The 18572-nt window shown below is 36.5% G+C and overlaps 1 protein-coding gene across 1 annotated transcript in view; it reads left to right on the plus strand.

The window, feature by feature from the left end:
• The first annotated feature begins 540 nt into the window (after positions 1 to 540).
• LOC138332246 (sodium- and chloride-dependent GABA transporter ine-like) overlaps positions 541 to 18572 on the plus strand; it is a 143223-nt gene continuing 125191 nt past the window's right edge. The window contains exon 1 of the mRNA XM_069280258.1: positions 541 to 658. The gene's annotated coding sequence lies outside the window, so the exon portion shown is untranslated. The remainder of the gene's footprint in view (positions 659 to 18572) is intronic.

Consider the following 18572-nt stretch of genomic DNA (forward strand, 5'->3'; position numbering starts at 1 on the left):
TACACATAAACAGAAAATGTCATGGGAGTATTTTTAAATGGGGGTAAAATTGTGGACAAAACCAGTAACAATTAAGGTGAAATGAGATGACAAAGAGCAATGTTTCGTTTTTTGCAAAAAGTGTTACTTTTTCGTAAAAAATATTATTTCAAACAATTTTTCCGTTAAAAATCTAAAAGAAATGACTTAAATATAAAGTATACGATCTACTCAAATGATTAATGAATAAAAAATGTAGAATATTTAACAAAGGCTAACCTTTTTTGGCATGTTTGTGCAGGTAGGCCTAGTTTTAATGAAAATGACTACAAAGAATTCAGGCCCTTTGGGCCTTTTTAAAATCACGAAAGAATAAAGAAATGTCATTTTAAAGGGACAACTAGTAGTACTTTCAATATGCAAAGTTTCTAGAAAATTGGGCTGTGGGCAGTTTCTATGGGATTTTTAACATTAGCTTGAACACCACCTTTTCATTACATTGTACACCACCGCCGCCCCTTTGGTGCCTCCAGATCTAGAGATGCTGCGCATGTGTATTTAGGTGTATGGTGCAGTTTCGTTTTGTAACCACATTATAAAAAACCATGTGTAAGTAACCGGCCAGTTGATGAGGAAGAACTGCTGGACTAAAGCGTCAGATCAGCATCCTAATCAATGTGTAAGTGTTGTAGAGATTTATTTATTTATTGCTTGTACTTTTAATGCCAGTCATGGTCATCTGAGCACCATGCTGGACAGCTGGAAGGGTTAACGATACACACGTAAGTGTATACATGTATAACTACACGCTGTATTCGTCATGCGTGTCTCGAAACCACAGGTGCTCTGGTGTTATAAATACTGATAAAAATATTATACCCTTAACTATGTTTAATTATCCGAACACCTGTGCATAAATCCACACATATCAAGTGCACATATTCATGTATCTAAAATGACTTTAATCTCAGTGTCTACAAACATCACACATTTACACATGTCTTGTATGCATGCATAAATCTGTTACACGTGAGTGTCTACCTCTTCCTTGTATAAGTACCACATGCTACGTGACAATTAAATCCAATGAACATCTATAATGTCTATATCTGTCTATACAAAATGTTTCTCATGTTTACCTGCCTTATATCTCCAGTTTACCAGTCTATAAATGGCCCATTTACCTGTCAATTGATGACATACCTGTATCACATATCTATAATTTCCATCCTGTCTTTAACAAACAATATCTGCCTTCATTTAGATTGCTCACCTGTCTAATATTACGGGTAAGTCAAATACTAGATATAATGCATATTACCTGCTTAAAAGCTACTACTTGTCCACCATTACCAAATGTCTAAACCATGGTCCTACCACCTGTCTATAACTACCACCTGTCTATAACTGCCACCTGTCTATAACATGGTCTACCACCTGTCTATAACATGCCCAACTTGATGAAATCTACATAACAGAAGTCGAAAGTAAAGGTGGTCTAGAAGCCAATGGCCTATCAATAGACCCAAGATCGGGTAAATCAGGTATGTCTACCACCTGTCTATAACTGCCACCTGTATATAACATGTTCCTACCACCTGTCTGTAACTGCCACCTGTATATAACATGTTCCTACCACCTGTCTGTTACTGCCACCTGTCTATAACATGGTCCTACCACCTGTCTATAACTGCCACCTGTCTAAAACATGGTTCTACCACCTGTCCAAAACTGCCACCTGTCTATAACATGGTCCTAACACCTGTCTTTAACTGCCACCTGTCTATAATATGGTCCCACCACCTATCTATAACTGCCACCTGTCTATTACATGGTTCTACCACCTGTCTTTAACTACCACCTGTCTATAACATGGTCCTACCACCTGTCTATAACATGGTCCTACCACCTGTCTATAACATGGTCCTACCACCTGTCTATAACATGGTTCTACCACCTGTCTGTAACTGCCACCTGTCTATAACATGGTCCTACCACCTGTCTATAACATGGTCCTACCACCTGTCTATAACATGGTCCTACCACCTGTCTGTAACTGCCACCTGTCTATAACATGGTCCTACCACCTGTCTATAACATGGTTCTACCACCTGTCTATTACATGGTTCTACCACCTGTCTTTAACTACCACCTGTCTATAACATGGTCCTACCACCTGTCTATAACATGGTCCTACCACCTGTCTATAACTGTCACTTGTCTATAACATGGTCCTACCACCTGTCTATAACATGGTCCTACCACCTGTCTATAACATGGTCCTACCACCTGTCTTTAACTACCACCTGTCTATAACATGGTCCTACCACCTGTCTATAACATGGTCCTACCACCTGTCTATAACATGGTCCTACCACCTGTCTGTAACTGCCACCTGTCTATAACATGGTCCTACCACCTGTCTATAACATGGTCCTACCACCTGTCTATAACATGGTCCTACCACCTGTCTGTAACTGCCACCTGTCTATAACATGGTTCTACCACCTGTCTGTAACTGCCACCTGTCTATAACATGGTTCTACCACCTGTCTGTAACTGCCACCTGTCTATAACATGGTCCTACCACCTGTCTATAACATGGTCCTACCACCTGTCTATAACATGGTCCTACCACCTGTCTATAACATGGTCCTACCACCTGTCTATAACATGGTCCTACCACCTGTCTATAACATGGTTCTACCACCTGTCTGTAACTGCCACCTGTCTATAACATGGTCCTACCACCTGTCTATAACATGGTCCTACCACCTGTCTATAACATGGTCCTACCACCTGTCTATAACATGGTCCTACCACCTGTCTATAACATGGTCCTACCACCTGTCTATAACATGGTCCTACCACCTGTCTATAACATGGTTCTACCACCTGTCTGTAACTGCCACCTGTCTATAACCTGTCTATAACTACCACCTGTCTATAACATGGTCCTACCACCTGTCTATAACATGGTCCTACCATCTGTCTATAACTGCCACCTGTCTATAACATGGTCCTACCACCTGTCTATAACTGCCACCTGTCTATAACATGGTCCTACCACCTGTCTATAACTGCCACCTGTCTATAACATGGTCCTACCACCTGTCTATAACTGCCACCTGTCTATAACATGGTCCTACCAACTGTCTATAACTGCCACCTGTCTATAATATGCGCAACTTGATGAAATCTGCATGACAGAAGTCAAAAGTAAAGGTGGTCTAAAAGCCTATCAATAGACCGAAGATCAGGTAAATCGGGTATGTCTTCCACCTGGTTATAACTGCCAACTGTCTATTACATGGTCTACCACCTGTCTAAAACTGCCACCTGTCTATAACTAACACCTGTCTTTAACATGGTCTACCACCTGTCTATAACTACCACCTGTCTATAACATGGTCCTACTACCTGTCTATAACTACCACCTGTCTATAACTACCACCTGTCTATAACTACCATCTGTCTATACCTACCACCTGTCTATAACTGCCACCTGTCTATAACAACCATCTGTCTATAACTACCTCCTGTCTATTACATGGTCCTACCACCTTTCTATAACTACCACCTGTCTATAACTACTGCCTGTCTATAACTACTGCCTGTCTATAACTACCATCTGTCTATAACTACCACCTGTCTATAACTACCATCTATCTAAACTACCATCTGTCTATAACTACCATCTGTCTATAACTACCAGCTGTCCATAACTACCACCTGTCTATAACTACCATCTGTCTATAACTACTGCCTGTCTATAACTACTGCCTGTCTATAACTACCATCTGTCTATAACTACCATCTGTCTATAACTACCATCTGTCCATAACTACCACCTGTTTATTACATGGTCCTACCACCTGTCTATAACTACCACCTGTCTATAACTACCATCTGTCTATAACTACCATCTGTCTATAACTACCATCTGTCCATAACTACCACCTGTTTATTACATGGTCCTACCACCTGTCTATAACTACCACCTGTCTATAACTACCACCTGTCTATAACTACCATCTGTCTATAACTACCATCTGTCTATAACTACCATCTGTCTATAACTACCATCTGTCCATAACTACCACCTGTTTATTACATGGTCCTACCACCTGTCTATAACTACCACCTGTCTATAACTACCATCTGTCTATAACTACCATCTGTCTATAACTACCATCTGTCCATAACTACCACCTGTTTATTACATGGTCCTACCACCTGTCTACAACTACCACCTGTCTACAACTACCATCTCTCTATAACAACCATCTGTCTATAACTACTGCCTGTCTATTACATGGTCCTACCACCTTTCTATAACTACCACCTGTCTATAACTACCACCTGTCTATAACATGATCCTACCACCTGTCTATTACATGGTCCTACCATCTGTCCATAACTACCACCTGTTTATTACATGGTCCTACCACCTGTCTATAACTACCACCTGTCTATAACTACCATCTGTCCATAACTACCACCTGTCTATAATTACCATCTGTCTATAATTACCATCTGTCTATAATTACCATCTGTCTATAACTACCACCTGTCTATAACTGCCATCTGTCTATTACTATCACATGTCTATAACTACCACCTGTCAATAACTACAATCTGTCTATAACTACCATCTGTCCATAACTACCACCTGTTTATTACATGGTCCTACCACCTGTCTACAACTACCACCTGTCTACAACTACCATCTCTCTATAACAACCATCTGTCTATAACTACTGCCTGTCTATTACATGGTCCTACCACCTTTCTATAACTACCACCTGTCTATAACTACCACCTGTCTATAACATGATCCTACCACCTGTCTATTACATGGTCCTACCACCTGTCTATAACTACCACCTGTCTATTACATGGTCTACCACCTGTCTATAACTACCATCTGTCTATAACTTCCACCTTTTTATAACTGTCACCTGTCTATAACTACTACCTGTCTACAACTACCACCTGTCTACAACATGGTCTACCACCTGTCTATAACTACCACCTGTCTATTACATGGTCCTACCACCTGTCTATAACTACCACCTGTCTATTACATGGTCTACTACCTGTCTATAACTACCACCTGTCTATAACTACCATCTGTCTAAAACTTCCACCTTTTTTATAACTACCACCTGTCTACTACTACCACCTGTCTACAACTACCACCTGTCTACAACTACCATCTGTCTATAACTATCACCTGTCTTTAATTACCACCTGTCTATAATTACCATCTGTCTATAACTACTATCTGTCTATAACTACCCCCTGTCTATAACTACCATCTGTCTATAACTACTATCTGTCTATAACTACCATCTGTCTATAACTACCATCTGGTATAACTACCACCTGTCTATTACTACCATCTGTCTATAACTACCATCTGTCTATAACTACCATCTGTCTATAACTACCATCTGGTATAACTACCACCTGTCTATTACTACCATCTGTCTATAACTACCATCTGTCTATAACTACCATCTTCTATAACTACCATCTGTCTATAACTACCATCTGGTATATAACTACCACCTGTCTATTACTACCATCTGTCTATAACTACCATCTGTCTATAACTACCATCTGTCTATAACTACCATCTGTCTATAACTACCATCTGTCTATAACTACCACCTGTCTATAACTACCACCTGTCTATAACTACCATCTGTCTATAACTACCATCTGTCTATAACTACCATCTGTCTATAACTACCATCTGGTATAACTACCACCTGTCCATAACTACCATCTGTCCACAACTACCACCTGTCTACAACTACCACCTGTCTATAACAATCACCTGTCTTTAATTACCACCTGTCTATAACTACCATCTGTCTATAACTGCCATCTGTCTATAACTATCACCCTGTCTATAACTATCACCTGTATCTAACTACCACCTGTCTAAAGTTACCTCCTGGCTATAATTGGCACCTGTGTATAACTACCAACTGTCTATAACTACGATATGTCTATAACTTCAACCTGTCTATAACTACAATCTGTCTATAACTACCACCTGTCTATAACTACCACCTGTCTCTAACTATCACCCTGTCTATAACTACCATCTGTCTATAACTACCACCTGTCTATAACTACCACCTGTCTATAACTACCACCTGTCTATACCTACCACCTGTCTAAAAATACCACCTGTCTATGACATCCACCTATTTATAACTACCACTTGGCTATAACTACCACCTGCCTAAAAGCTACTACTTGTCCACCATTATCAACTGTCTTAAAAATGGTCCTACCACCTGTCTCAAACTACCATCTGTCTTTAACAAGGCCTACCATCTGTCTATAACTACCACCTGTCTAAAACTACTACCTGTCTATAATTACCACCTGTCTATAACTACCATCTTATAACTATCACCTGTCTATAACTACCACCTGTCTATAACTACCACCTGTCTATAACTAACACCTGTCTATACAGTTTCTGAACCGGTTAACGTTTCCAGCCTAAGGCAAACGCAACGCAAAAAAAACCCCGTCCTTTAGCCAACGCTAACAATTGCTAATACTAACGATTAACGATCAACGATGAACGCAATACCGGCTAACGATTAACGATTAAACGCAAAACGATCGGCTAGCATAAACCGGAAATACCATTGTTATTATCATGGAAACAGCTCGACGATAAATAAATTACGGGTCTTGACGTTCTGAAATATAAACGAAAGTATAAGAAAAACGGGAGTATGTTTAGGATTAAAATTTCTGTATACCATATAAACATTTGCCTATGAAAACTATATGGACACGATGAGGTCAAAGACAACAATACTCAATACGAAGTTTCCACTTTATAGGTACAAAATGTACATTTACAAAATGAATTACATGTGCAACTGTATGTATTAAAGTGTACACGGAATGGTTTATTATATAAGGCTTGATAAATGCGTCTTTGGATAATATTTAGAATGGAGAAAGTACGAGTTTCATAGCGATTACGGTATTAGAGATAATGCGACTTTTCTCTAAAACACACCTGAAGCCCCAAGCCATTGACCTCGATTCGGGACCCCTGACCTGTGACGTCACGAGGACAACGGGACCTATTCTACTCACATAAGATAGAGAGGCGATTTTTGGTGTCTGCCATCTAATATAAACTATCTGTTTGTAAATATCGATTTTGAAGACACAAATACCTGTGTTCATGTCCGATACCTATTTAATATTATCCTTAATCACAGATATGAGTTTGAAAAACGCTTGAAAACAGGGATTTATGCCATGCATACATGTATATTGATGTACCTGTCTTAGATAAATGAACATCTCTACGCAATTACTGCATAATTTTACACAATAAAAAGTTCATAATAATCCGCGTACCTTGTATATCTGCGGTGGTTGGAACCACATATATGTGAATATTATATCAAGGATTCTTGATTATGTTATCTAAAGCCCGACTCGGGTCTTTGAATGTGTACTGGTCAAACCCGCTTAACAGATTTCTGACTTTTTTTTTTTATAAAACCTGCCCATACGATTAAGTTATGATTCCAAACAGAATTTTTTGCATCTATGTAAATGCATCTACATCTGAAATCGATCTATTTGTTTTTTGACGAAATATATTCAGCTTACATATAATACAGTACACTCGGCGACTTGTTGATATTTCGCTCAAGTTCATTCATTAGTGTCTTTAATTGAAAAATAAATCATGCACGGGTCAGACGAAAACAATGAGACTGAAGATGTCTAAGTGACAAGTCTAATCCAAGTAGCAGATATCAAGTACAGAACAAAAACAGAACTGTCATTCCGAATAGCCAATGTCGTGCTGCGTTAATCTCTATACCTGTATACTGCAGTAACTAAACTGCGTGGTCAACCGAGACTAATGAGGGGGCTACCCAGATTACGTAAGAAAGGTGTTTAGTGACCTGTCACGCTTTGTTGATTAGCTCGCGTCAGCTGTCAAAAGTAAGTTCACAGGTAAGTTAGCGATGGACCATCATGTAATTGTTGTATAATGTAATATTTGTTTACACTTAAAAATCCCTGGTTTACAGTAAAATATACCGTTCTAACATAACATATAACAAGTGTATCAATTACTAGATGTACAGTATATATTTCAGAAAGACTCATTATACATTTGTCTTGTTTATATGTTCTGGTTACACGTAAATGTATTTTTATAACAAAAACTACAAAATTATTTACAAATGGCATGTCGAGAAAGAAAAATGAAAATATAATGCTCAATGTCAGAATTTTGATATTTCTGATAGTTGCTAGATTTCGGATATCCATTTTTTAATTCCCCTCCTAATTTATGTCTATGATCACTGGTAGCCCTGTTCTGTTAATTTTCGTTCTTAAACTGTTATTTTAACCATATTCGTGATTTTCTAACTATTTATGTTGGTTATATCTGTTTTACTGTTATTATCAAAATTTTAGTTATCTTAAACTAAAAGCATGTTATTATTTTCTAGCACACGTTATACTTTTGCTGCTGTGTTATCTCTATCTTTGCATGCGTTTGTCTTTTTTAAATGATGTTAGATTTAGTGGCTGATGTTATTATTTATTTTGCATTGTTATTCATTTCATTTCACGTGTTAGTGTCAGCAATGATTGTTAATGATTTTGTTTCCCATGTTATTGCCAGAATGTTACGTGATTTTTATGTGAAACTTTGTTAGCATCAACAGAACATGTGATTATTTACGTGACCACGTTACGAGTATCGTTGGAAACGTTATTTTTTTTTGAAAACGTTATTTTTGTCGTGGAAATACCACTGCCTATTGTTCTCATTGACCCCCTACGGCGACAGCGCGATGAGCCGGCGGGCGAGCTTCGCTAGTGTGTTGACCACTCACCCATAACGAGAGCACGGCTCCCAAGATATAGTCGACTAGCGGTAGCGCTGTCACTGTATCGCTACCGTATCGCATGTGCTGTGCAACTGAGCATGGAATATATATAGTTTTCAGTTACTATATTTACAGTTCTTTTTCTCCAAAGTTTGCATTCACTGTATAACTTTATTGAAAATTCCTTACATATTAGGGTTGTGATGGAATCGGCAAGGACGTTTAAATCCTTGGAATCGGTCATAGTTTAACTACACTGTACAAAGATTTGATGTTTTTTAACATATTGTGTATTTCAAGTTTATTGATTATTACGTTATAAATATAATATAAAAATATGTTTCTGATAACGTACGTAATCTGTTTTGATTAACGAAATTGTGTATATTTCTTGAATGGCTGATTAACAAAATTATTTGTCGAAGTTATGCATATTGTGGAATCTGTTTTGATTAACGAAATTGTGTACATTTCTTGAATGGCTGATTTATATATATCACAACATTATTTGAGGCATATTTTGGAACAAGTGCTATATATTCAAAATGAACATTACAAAATCTACTATACCGACGGTAATTCTATATGATATGTTGTATCGTACAGGGAAGACACAAATAAATATCAAATGCGCGTCCCTTGAATACAGTTACAATATGCATGATGCAAACTGACATTCATTTATTTAATTAAATACACTGTATTGTACGTTTTGTCTACGTTATGAAAAGTGAAATATATATGCAAGTTCATGCTAAAATCACTGTCAAAACAAACTCCATTGTATCCGACTTGCTACCGCGCAGGGACATGTAACATGCGCAGCGACCCGTGAAAATTGCCCGCGGGTCAAGCAGTCATGGATCTTTTATTTTCGTCAAGTATTATTATCTACGCTAGAAGGCCGTTACCATTAATTTGTATGTACTGTTTGGAATCGGCTTGTTAACTTTAGCCATTAACTTTTAACTTCAACAAAGATTATTGAAAAATGGTACCATGACATAGAATCATCTAGCTAAAGGAAAACTATACTCTACTATCAAAGAATTTGTGTCACGATAAAATGAGGTGTGTTCTCCTTTCAAGACACTCGGAGTCATTAGTTGCCGGACACCTAGATATCCGCATTTCGGTGTCAGGACATGTATTGTGGTAACGAGACTTATTTGGTGCGTGACGTAATCGACCCTATGCGAGGCAGCGCAGCTCATCACTATCAATGCTTGCATACGGCGCTCGACACACCTACCTGTGATTTTCAAAAACGTATTTTCAGCGATTGGGGATTGTTGCTACGTTTCTCTGATTTTTTTAATTATTAAATAGCATTGTCATGAACTTTCGTTTTCTTATAAAATGTTAAGCAATGCGGGACGAAAGCGTAATTGTGAGAACCGCGATGAACAACGTAACCCTGTACAATTTCACCTGGATGCGGAGGCTGGCGGATAATTATGTATATTAAATGAGGGTAAAACTTTCGTGTAGATTTCTTACTTTTTTCAATGATTTATGCATTCTTTCTAAAGACTGTAGTAAAATGTAACACATACTTGTATTCATCTTAGCGATTAACATTTTTCTACATTCTTTCTCTCCCTCCCTTTCTGAGTGACAGGTCAAGTGTCACAGCACTTACAGGTTCTCGCCATGTCTGCTAGTGTGATTATCCTGTTTAGACAGGAATTCACACTAGACCTATACACGGTGGAGAAGGTTAACGGAATCGTGATGCGCCCTGACTTACGAGGCTCGACTTACGGGGCGCTTATATTTCATCGTATTTAGGCGGCACTAGTAGGAGCACGAAGCGAGAAAATGGCCGACAATAATTGTATACTCTTTATAGACAAAGATATTGAACCATATTTAAACCAGAGACTTAAAGGATTTGTGCAGTCAAAAATAATAATTTCAGTTTATGCTGGAAATGGCTTTATCAGACCGTGTAGAAACCTCTCCGTGCCGCGCGCGACCGGAATAACCTGTAAACCGCCGATATCGAGGTCAAATTTTCTGACCACCCGATCATGCATATTTTCTAGCTCTAAACCGTGTGACGTCGTAATAGTCCGTGGCTTATAGCTGTACTATAACTGATGTGCTATCACTTACATCGACGGTCACAGGAAAAGCCGATCAAAGATTTTTTTTATGATTACTTTTGAGTGAAGTTAATCGTACAATAACGTTGTCTCTAATATAAATAACTAAAAGAGTGAAATTCGATGTTTCAAATACTCTATTTTATGCTCTAATAGCAGGTATTTTCGTGTAATTATGAAAGAAAATCCACACAGAAATAAAAGTTTCAGAGTTTTTTGTCGAGGAGTTCAGCAACGAATTAGCTTTAGTTAGATAATATTTTCCTATAGTCTGTATCTTTGATACATTGTGAATTGCAAAGTTTGTGAGTGTAAAATGAAATTTTACGCTACAATTTAAGAAATCCTTGATTAGAGCATCAAGGATATGATGCTTGACATACGTACACACCGATGTTTGATCATTACAAACATTGTGTTGTGTGTTGCTAACCGAATAAATCGAGATACATTTATTGCAATACCGTAAAACGTTTCAACATGTGGTAGAAAGTTTACTTTTGATATTATAAAAGATCATATAATTGAGATATTAAGCAAAACAAACTATTTTTTCAGACCGTGCGGTCGCATTCAATTTTTAATCGATATACGAGTAGATACACCGATATTATAGATATATAATTAGCCATGCCTTTGGTTTGATGGTTATGTAATACCTTGACCAGGATGTTGTTTACCTGTACACGCCGCCATTCATCGAACTCACCTGCAATTACCTGGCCGCGGGCAATTTGCTATTCGGTGGACTATTTCGGGTATTTGCTATTGTCTAACTGTCAATCAGGTTAGGACATCCATTAATTGGATGGTGATTTGAATTATGGAAACCCTGTACATCTATGCTCTAGGATTTTTATTGTCACCTCCATTTTTAAAATGAAGATGTAAAAGCTAATGGAAATAAAATATACCTGATCATACCTAGGAATATATATTACATACACACACATATATATATATATATATCGTACACAGGTAAAACAAAAATGGAAAGTGACTTATTCAGAAACAAAAATGGTTCTAAGAACTATTTCAACTAAAGGTTTAACCTAAAATTATTCCAGTCTAGTACTGTAATTACGGAATCGTCGCATATAGCAATCTTTCGTAATTTCTAAGACCATATCATAGACCAAGCGTGCATAAGTTTATAGAATTATTCTCTAGTAAAGATGTTAAAATTTTGAATATGTTGGGTAACTTTTTGTTTCGTGCAACAGAGAAAAGAAAAACTCTGCTCACAATTAATTAAATGATAAAATTGCTTTTTATTTGCCGTCAGCATCAACGTAGGTTCTGTTGTGATCACGTCTTTTATACATATGTAGCTTATTAGTATATTGAAATACTGAAATATTGTCCTTCGCCATCTTATACTTGTATACATTGTATGTCATATTATAATGACAATAATTGTACTGTTCCCTATATGCTTGCATTGTTATGCATTTGGATGAAATAAAAAACTAGATATATGCTTGTTTGAATTTTTGAAATGGTGTAAATGGAATGTTTTGAAACTGAAAATATCTACATCACAAAGCTAGAATAACCATTTACTCGAAAAACTCGTATATGTATAGTATTATAGGCTTACCTTGTGTAGCCGCGGACTACTCTGACATCACAAGACCACGAGACCGCCTAGCTCATTATCTCTGAACCCTAGTCGACACTACCCGTAAATCACGACCAAAACCAACCGATAGCGCTAGTGTGATGTAGATATTTTCAGTTTCAAAACATTCCATTTACACCATTTCAAAAATTCAAACAAGCATATATCTTACTTACGATTAAATAATCAGTCCAATTTGATAGCGATATCAAAATGATGTTTGGATCAGTCTGGACTGAGACTTAGATAGCTATGATGTGAACTTCAGTGTAATAAAAAAACAGTATAACGTAACACTATCTTTTCCGAGTAAAATCCCAAAATTTAGCATGAATATATCTAGAATCCGTGTTTTTATTTCAAACATCTGCCATAACGATGCAAACACGGCACAGTTTTTCGTAAAAATAAAATGTGGTCGGTTATCAGTTATGTGATATTGGAGTAACAGTTACCGAACTTATATCGAAAATTATATGTATATCTATATTGTTGCCTTTGAAACTTTATCCATAACGTTTACTAAAAAGCAGAAATACATCAATGGTATTTCTGATATATGTTCCTAAATTACAGTTTAAATGTAGATTTTATAAATTTATTATTTCAAAATTATACTAAATCCTTAAAATAGTATATTCATTGTCGACCGTTTTGTATATCATACCGAGATTTAATAGTATGATATATGAACATTTATCGTATCATCCAAAAAGTAACCACATAAAGTGTTCAAATGAAAATTGAAATTACCTGTATACAGGGATTATAAATAGATATAATATATTGTACCTTTTCAAAAATATACTAAGTGATATTTAGATAAGTATATTTAGTGTGATAATGTTGTAACCCTTTTTGTATGACTATGCATGTACATTTAGATTCGAAACTGTGAAAATACATTCTTAGAATTTTTACTAATACCTTAGAAATTACGGAAGGTTGCTATATGCGACGATTCCGTAATTACAGTACTAGACTGGAATAATTTTAGGTTAAACCTTTAGTTGAAATAGTTCTTAGAACCATTTTTGTTTCTGAATAAGTCAGTTTCCATTTTTAGGTCATCTGACCCGAAGGGTCAGGATGACCTATAGTCGTCATGTTTCGTCCGTCGTCGTCCGCCGTCAGCCGTCCGCCGTCCGCCGTGCGCCGTCCGCCGTGCGTTAACTTTTCACATTTTGAACTTCTTCTCAAGTTCTACCAGTGCGATTTAGCTGAAACTTACATGAAATGATCCTGACATGGTCCCGACAAAGTGTTGTTATTTTTCAGGTTGATCCGAAATCCAAGATGGCCGCCACAGCCGCCATATTGAAAACACATTTTGAACTTCTTCTCAAGTTCTACCAGTGCGATTTAGCTGAAACTTACATGAAATGATCCTGACATGGTCCCGACAAAGTGTTGTTATTTTTCAGGTTGATCCGAAATCCAAGATGGCCGCCACAGCCGCCATCTTGAAAACACATTTTGAACTTCTTCTCAAGTTCTACCGGTGCGATTTGGCTGAAACTTGATTGAAACAATCCTGACATGGTCCCAACAAAGTGTTGTTATTTTTCGGGTCAATCCGAAATTCAAGATGGCAGCCACAGCCGCCATCTTGAAATCACATTTTGATCTTCTTCTCAAGTTCTATCGGTGTGATTTAGCTGAAACTTGCATGAAATGATCCTGACGTGGTCCCAACAAAGTGTTGTTATTTTTCGGGTCGATCCGAAATCCAAGATGGCCGCCACAGCCGCCATATTGAAAACATATTTTGAACTTCTTCTCAAGTTCTACCGGTGCGATTTGGCTGAAACTTCCATGAAACGATCCTGACATGGTCCCGACAAAATGTTGTTATTTTTCGGGTCAATCCGAAATCCAAGATGGCCGCCACAGCCGCCATCTTGAAATCACATTTTTATCTTCTTCTCAAGTTCTACCAGTGCGATTTGGCTGAAACTTGCATGAAACAATCCTGACATGGTTCCGACAAAGTGTTGTTATTTTTCTGGTTGATCCGAAATCCAAGATGGCTGCAACAGCTGCCATATTGAAAACACATTTTGAACTTTTCCTCAAGTTCTACTGGTGAGATTTGGCTGAAACTAGCATGAAACAATTTTGACATGGTCCAGACAAACTGTTGTTTTTTTCCAGGTCAATCCGAAATTCAAGATGGCAGCCACAGCCGCCATCTTGAAATCACATTTTGATCTTCTTCTCAAGTTCTATCGGTGTGATTTAGCTGAAACTTGCATGAAATGATCCTGACGTGGTCCCGACAAAGTGTTGTTATTTTTCAGGTTGATCCGAAATCCAAGATGGCTGCCACAGGTGCCATCTTGAAAACACATTTTTAACTTCTTCTCAAGTTCTACCAGTTAAAACTTGCATGAAATGATTCTGACATTGTCCCGATTGAGTTGGCATCTCAGCAAATGACACGAAATCATAGGATTTGTATATTTAAAACCCCGGACCAGTGGCACTGGATGAACCCTGAAATTAAATCAACCCACAAATCTCTTGAGTTCTCATGTTTAAGCGAAAAGGTTTATTGTCATAATACCTGGGGGTTTTAGTATGCTAAACAATTATCAGATCAAATTATGCAATTGATGTTTTGCCTACAGATTTTATTTACATTAAAACTGTTACTTGTTGGACCAGTTCGTGTAAGTATAATGCAAATAAATGTTTGTTTAACCCAAAAAAAGGAGTTTGTTTTCATGCTCATATTTAGGTTGTAGATTGCATGGGGATTCAAATTTGTTAAATGATTGGGTTATATCCCACTAATTTGAGGTGGCCCGTTCCCATATTATTCTCCTAATGGTGAGTCTGTTACAAAGTTCTTAATACTTGAAAGTTGAATTTGTGTATATTTTCTTTTAAACTACAACAACAAAATTTTCCTTTCTGCAACATTTTTTTATGTTCTTAAAAATGTTCTGCAATATCATTGGTTCTCATTGGTCAGAATTTCTCTATGATTTTCCTATGTTGCCAGTATTAACATCAGAACCCTCCGGATTATACTTCAACATCTGTAAATAGACCAACTTTAAATGATGTTGTTTAATTTAATGTATTTTTAAAAATAGTATAGAAAAGAAAAATAAACAATTAAACTTCGCTCTTTTTATCCTGTATAATGATTCATATTATCCAGTGATATCCTTGGAGAAAATATTAAGAAATCCTGGATTGCTACCAAGTTAACAAATCTTTATCAGTTTCCTTTGTACCAATTGTGCTGTTAAGCATGACACTGATAGAAATAGAGTGAAACTGTTTCATGTATTTATCAGATAATATTCATTATACATGCATGTTTTGTTTTGGTGGTGTACAAGGCAATGGTAATGTTTAATAATTATTGAATATTTTCTTTGGCGTGAATAAAATAATTCAGTTTATTCAGTGGTGAAAATAAAGCGCTAGAAATATGTATATATATATATATAAAACAAAAAAGAAAAAAAAAAGAAAAAAATACGCCGGCGGTGTGATTCGAACTCGTGGATTTTTTTATCGGAGTACAAGAACGATAACTCTGTGTATCAACAGGAAGTTATCGAAGAATTGCATTCTGGGATTCGACAAGGTAACGTGGTGGCTGTTTTGTAAAAAATGCTGGCAATGTTGAACATTTTGTTGCGTTTTGTTGGTGTAAATGGCGTTTTTAACATTGTTTGTACATCACATATAACATGTTTTAACATGAACCGATTTACATATGGTTTTGGTGATTAAAATATCGTCAGCATCGTAAAGAAATCGGCTCCTCATCATATAACTGGGCCAAATTATGATCCAGATTCCAGTAATATTTGACAGAGATCATTATGAGATGCTGGGAGTTTACACAGGATTTGCGGAGTTTTATGTAATTTTATTTTGTGACGAGTAACATTTTGTTATGAATGAGTAAACATGATCTGCTTTCTAGCTGAATTTGTCTTCGCGGATTTAATTTTATGTACTAGGCGTATACACTCGTTTGTCCCAATGCTAATGTTATTTGGGGCCGTGTTATTTGTACCTGGTAAGCTACTCTAAATAAATAATATAATTTAAGGCAAAGCCTGTCTGAGAGCGCAGCATTTAATTCATTCTTTCGTTTGTTGTTTTTTTTAATTGTGTTACTATATTAGAAATCTACCCCGCGGTCAATAAAGGATTTCCAACGGCGAAAGAGTAATCTCCCCTGACCCAGGGCTCGAATTTCAGGCTGTTTTACTTGCTTTTTGCAAGTAGATATACCAGAATAGCAAGTGGAAAAAATATGCACTTGCTTTTTTTAGCAAGTGGTTTTTATCAGGGACAACTGTAAAAATGGAATAATGATTGTGGAAAATTGTTTTAATGGAAAATATGGGGACCCAGTTCTTAACTTCTTACAATCATGTTGTTGATATACATTATGTACTTATACACCTCACATCATCATGCAAAAATAAATGATTTTATATATAACAAAACTGTAATTTGAATATGGATATTAATTATAAGTAAAAATATATTTTAGCAAGTAAAAAATTAGGGCACTTGCTATTTTTAGCAAGTGACAAAAAATGTAAAATTCGAGCCCTGTGACCCATCAGTTTTATCGATGTTTACATGTGTTTTTGTTTTTATTGCTTATATATTGTGTGCGCTGACTAACTGTACTGCTAGAAACCATTCATAGAATTATTAATTATTACAATCATAGCTTTGCTGAATTACTGGCATTGAGTTTATAACAAGAAAAACAATATTGAATACATAATACTTCTACTTTCACTTTCTGCAAAAATATGTGACTCCAGCTTCAAAATATATATCTCAACGTCATTCTTGGTTGCCAGGCGGAAAATTCTGAAGCAACTGCTCACACAAAAAGGCATTTAAGTTAAGATTCAGGACAAAATGTAATTGGTAGATTCAGGTAAGAATAAATTAGAAGGTTTATCTTTCACTAATGTTTTCATTTTGAAATTTTCCAAGTATAATTTGTTTTTAATCACATGATAGTGTGATTTTGTAATCATGCGAGAGTGTGCGTATACGGGTATATATTTTTACTATATGTTATTGACAGAACGTTAAGCTTCTGTGCCTAAACAGATATGGCTTTCAATTAGTTTCAAGGTCTACGTAAGCTTTTCAATAATTATACATGTTTATAAACATTATCAAAATTATATTGACCTTGAACCATCACTCAAGATGTCTTCTGTGCAGCTTTTTACTCAAATAGGATGAAGATATTCCTTTTTAATACTCTTATAGCCCTCGGATGGATGAAAATGGCATTATATATAAGGAATAAAAATTTAAAATAATTTCAATTGCTAAGAATGTTAGACCTACAGGTAATTAGTGAGCCACTACCTTTCCGAAATGGCTTTTTTCAATTTTTAAATTGGGAATGTAAAAACAAGATTTTATATAGTCACAGAAGTTATTAAAGGGACAATTCACTCAGGCTAAATCTTTTACAAAACCAAGAAGCAAAATACGGCATAAATGTATTGTTCTACATTTCTTATGAAACATATAACATAAAATATTGACAAATTCCACGTCATTGTTTAGTATTTTAATTGATACCGTTGTAATAATACAATCGTTGATCAATACGATTAAGCAGGTACAATATGTACGCTGTACCCATATCCGAGCCAAAGTCACGCACGTTGAACAAATGAACAACATAACCACTGAGGAGGTGATAAAATGATTCTTAGGCAAGATAATTCACCTAATAAGGTAAACACACTACTGTCAGAGCGATTTGAGCAGTTATAGACAAAAGTAGCATTACTCTACGAGCAAGGGACAGGTTCGGCATACAAGATGCTGGACCACAATGTGTAATGGCGGACAGCGACCGAATTTGAACATTTCACACAGAATTCACCACCATGGGCTTTTCTGGCATATCACAGTAAAACCGACTGATCTAAT

This window comes from Argopecten irradians, chromosome 9, assembly GCF_041381155.1.
Source record: "Argopecten irradians isolate NY chromosome 9, Ai_NY, whole genome shotgun sequence".
Classification (NCBI taxonomy): domain Eukaryota; kingdom Metazoa; phylum Mollusca; class Bivalvia; order Pectinida; family Pectinidae; genus Argopecten; species Argopecten irradians.